This window comes from Triticum dicoccoides, chromosome 6B (genome assembly GCF_002162155.2).
Source record: "Triticum dicoccoides isolate Atlit2015 ecotype Zavitan chromosome 6B, WEW_v2.0, whole genome shotgun sequence".
NCBI classification, from domain to species: Eukaryota; Viridiplantae; Streptophyta; class Magnoliopsida; order Poales; family Poaceae; genus Triticum; species Triticum dicoccoides.
Window position 1 is genome coordinate 672,004,791 of NC_041391.1, and position 4,029 is coordinate 672,008,819.

Sequence of the window (4,029 nt, forward strand, 5' to 3'; positions counted from 1 at the left end):
CGCACTTCTATGCAACTCTGACAGCGCTTCAATGCAGCCCCGACGAAGCTGAACGACCCTGCGTGGCGCTCCATTGCAGCCTCCGGCAGCGCTCCATCGCAGCCGCGACACACTTCACTGCAGCATTGCGAGCGGAGCAAGTCGCGTCGGACGCCGGTGTAGCACCACGAACGAGTCCCGCCGGACGCCGCTTTGCAGCACCATGAGCGTCGCTGCCCCGACGAGATCCATGGCCAGGCGGTGCTGCAAGGTCAGCCGCAACCTGCCACACCGCGCCACCTGCCAGGCGGTGCTCCAACGCGATCAACGCGGCAGATCCGACGTGTCCAGGATCTTGGCCTTCTCTCCGCCGAGCCACACCGCGCCACCGCAGCTTCTGCGCCACCACGCAGGTCTGCCGCGGCCGTCGCGCTCCCCGCACGCATGACATCACCGGTGACGCCTTCTGGCGGCGGCGAGGGGAGGGGAGGGTGTACGAGGCAGGCGCGGGGTGGAGGCTAGGGTTTCTATCACATAGCAAAGATAAGCAATTTTGGGACATGTTTCTATCACATGCATATATCAGCCATATATTGTACTATAATCTTAATTCATGATTAACCAAACAGGGGACTCTGAAGCCTGAATTCGGTCTGAATCTTGGCAAAACAGGAAGTGAATTCAGAAAGGGTAAGAAGGAAGTATAAGTATAGTTGTAGAAGTACCTCTTGACGACAGATTCTCTCTGGCTCCTGAGCTTGTGATCCAGCCTCTCCTTGGCCTCCCGAGCGATGCTCTCCAGCTGCGTCGCCCACGCCTCCTCGCACACGCCGCTCCTCTGCTGCAAATCATCAGTTTCATCGACCCACATGAAACAATCTACTAGATTAGTAATCCACATGCAAGCATCAATCAAACTGGAGGATGATGGACAATCCATGGCTTCTACTAGTTGTTATTACCATCGCAAAACCTGCCGAGCCGAGGTGGGCGTGGTCGTGCCAGAACACGCCGAGCGACGCCGGCCGCCGTGCGCCGGCGCACGCCGCCTCCGCCGCCGGCCGGAGCCTTCTCCTCCTCGCGAACTCGACGCCAGGGAGCATGCCGGCCATGAGGCCCATCCACCACCACCACGTGATCTGTACAACAACACAACACACCAAAAGCAATACCATCTCAATCCGATATGAGCAAGAACATCCTCTCGTAAGGATCGGCTCGTCTCCTGCTCCTGCTCCTGCCGTGTCGACGTCGTCCAAAGTCCTAAGTCGCACACGCATCCCACATGGACGGAGAGAACAAGGAAGGGTGCATCAGAAGCGCGTCCCATGGCCAAAGGGAAAGTCGTGCCACGGATCGGTGAGGTGGCGCAAGCCAGGCCCTCCCTAGCTAGTTGATGAGCATCCCTATGCACACGCACATTTCACAAGAAAAGGAATTAAATGACATGGGTTTTGGCTGACTGATGAGCATCCTTAGAAAGTAGTGTTCATTTATAGGGTCGCCGTATGCATGGTGGCAAGCGTGTTGAGTTTTGCTTTGCTTTGGAGTACTACTTGCATGCAGAACTTGAACAGTTTGGTGACCACCGTATGCATCCCCAGGAATGTGTTCATTTATAGGATCGCAGTATGCATTTCATCCCCATTGTTTTATCCCCGCGGCGAAAACAACTCTGTTGCGCCCTTGTATGATTAGATAAAAAATCACTTAAAGACAGATGCCCGAATAGAAGCGCTGACGCAAGTTACCCCGCTTGTCTCTCAAACAAAAGGATCTTGCATATACGCAAGTTGTTTTCGCTGTCAATGCGTGTTCTTTTTTATTTTCGTATATGAACGAGCAAATGAAACAAAGGGAAAATCATATGAACCTGTAAGTTAAACAAACAGAAAACATGGTCAATCCAATCCAATCTATATTAAGACAAACAAGAAAGACGTCTCCAGCATACATCACCCTTGATGAAGTATTTCTCATTTCATTGCAAAGTCTATGGTCGTTGGGGACAACAACTAAACACAAGGAGCAAATTCGCGTTGATTTCAACAGTATTTCATGGATTCAATATCACCGGCCTCCAACAGTTCAGACACACAAAAGGAGACGGTTTATTTGGTACACAGCACCCACGTGGCGGCCAAATCAACATTCTTAGGCTCAAGCAAATCAAGGATGAAGCCATTTAGAACACATTCATTCATTCACAACCAATACAAGGCATTGTATTCATCAGAATAGCATGTGATGTACTAAAACTACAAGGCACATCAGAAAAAATTTATGAGCTAAAAACTACAAGCCACTATGATATCGGTCATCATTAAACTGCATTTCTCACAAAACCTAAGACTAAACCTTGTAGCAAGAGGAACCCAACACGACGCCAAATATACACTGAGATGGAGAACACAGCGCTTCTTTTCGGCCACCTGAGTCTTCGTCGCAATTGGCATGGATATCAACACTAGTTCACCGGTTCAATTCCACCGGCCTCCGACACTTGAACCAGCCAACAGGCACTTTTATGATGCATCATCGGCTATAACAATCAGCGCTTTCAAAGACCAAGCAGCGCCAGAACCTCCATCGGTCAGTCTTCTCGCTCCGTCCGCCCTACAGGAGATCAAACTTCCAGCAGCTAAATGACCTTCCTACCCCTGCTCGACACGCACACGCCGCCGGGGAGGTACGCGAAACCCTGAACACAACAAGAGTTTCAAACTTTCAATCTTGTTACAAACAGCCAGAGCCCAGAGGCGAGTCTGCAATTCATTCAGAGCGGTGGCTAGCCACGTACCTGATGCATGATCTTGGGCAACCTGGAGAGCAATCAGCATCGCCTCCGACATGTCGAGGCCGGCCTGATTAGCGAAGCTGAACACAGGAGCAGCCTAAAATTGTTGCAAGCCAAATATTTTTTTGTTAGGCCCACACAATGCCAGAGTGAATATATGTGACGTGGCAAAATGATCAAGAACACAACCGACCTTCAGGGAACAGCAATTGATTGAATCTGAGTCCTGCCACAGGGCTTTCAGGGAAGCGGCCGCACTCTGAGAGTCCGTGCAAAGGAGTTCCGCTCCAGTGTGAAACCTGGAAGTTGTCCACACAACCAAATTACTTCTCTATTGCGATACCATGGAATAGCATAGGCAGTGCTACTAAGACGAAATGACAACCATCTTCCGAATGGAAAAAAACTGTAGCTCTCTGCACCGTTTCACCTTGCAAGCATGGGAGCATCAGGAGATCCTGGAGGGTTCTTCATTTCACTCTGTCCACCAGGACCAGAAGGGGCTACTGCCATGGCCACTCTCTGCACCGTGCCACCACAGTCCTCACATACTCCCTCGCCACTACCGCAACACTCTCTCGAAGGTGTTTCTCATACGAGAACTATAAAGCACTGGTAAGTACTCATCTTCTATTGCCGGATGCATCACTAGGAGCACACCAGGTCAAACCTTAACCTCAAGAGTAGATGCAAGGTCTGGTGTACGTGTTGCTGATGGTGCATCCTGCAGTTTTAAGTGCATGACCTATTGTTTAGTGTTAAACAGTGGGCAAGATAAATGCTGCCAGTGCAAACTATACTAACCGTCTTGGCATCAAGTGGTATCACGTGGAAGCCCGACAGTAGCAATGGAGCATCATCAGCGAACGATTCATCAAGCTGCGCACATGCACCGGCAGCATTTTATTCAACACCGCTGCATAACCGACATAGACGATACATATTTATAAGGCCGATGTAACAAATAAAATTAAAATGATGCAAACTAGCTGATGCTGGCTCAAAGGATACCAGCAGAAGATGCATATCTCTTGATAGAACAACTTCATCATGACAGACTGTGTCCCTCAAGTCTAATAACCATCAATAACTGGCAATTTAAAAGGGTAGTTTGATGGACAATACATGATAATAACTACTCCCTCCGTCCCATAATACGAGATCTTATTACATCCAATATATGGGACGGAGGGAGTAGTTACAAGCATGTGGAATCAAAATCATCAGCCAAGACAGGTGCATACACTGAGAGG

At 49.6% G+C, this 4,029-nt stretch overlaps 1 pseudogene; it reads right to left on the reverse strand.

The window, feature by feature from the left end:
* Positions 1 to 2,620: 2,620 nt before the first annotated feature.
* On the reverse strand, positions 2,621 to 3,718 carry LOC119321454 (annotated as a pseudogene).
* Between the last annotated feature and the right edge of the window lie 311 nt (positions 3,719 to 4,029).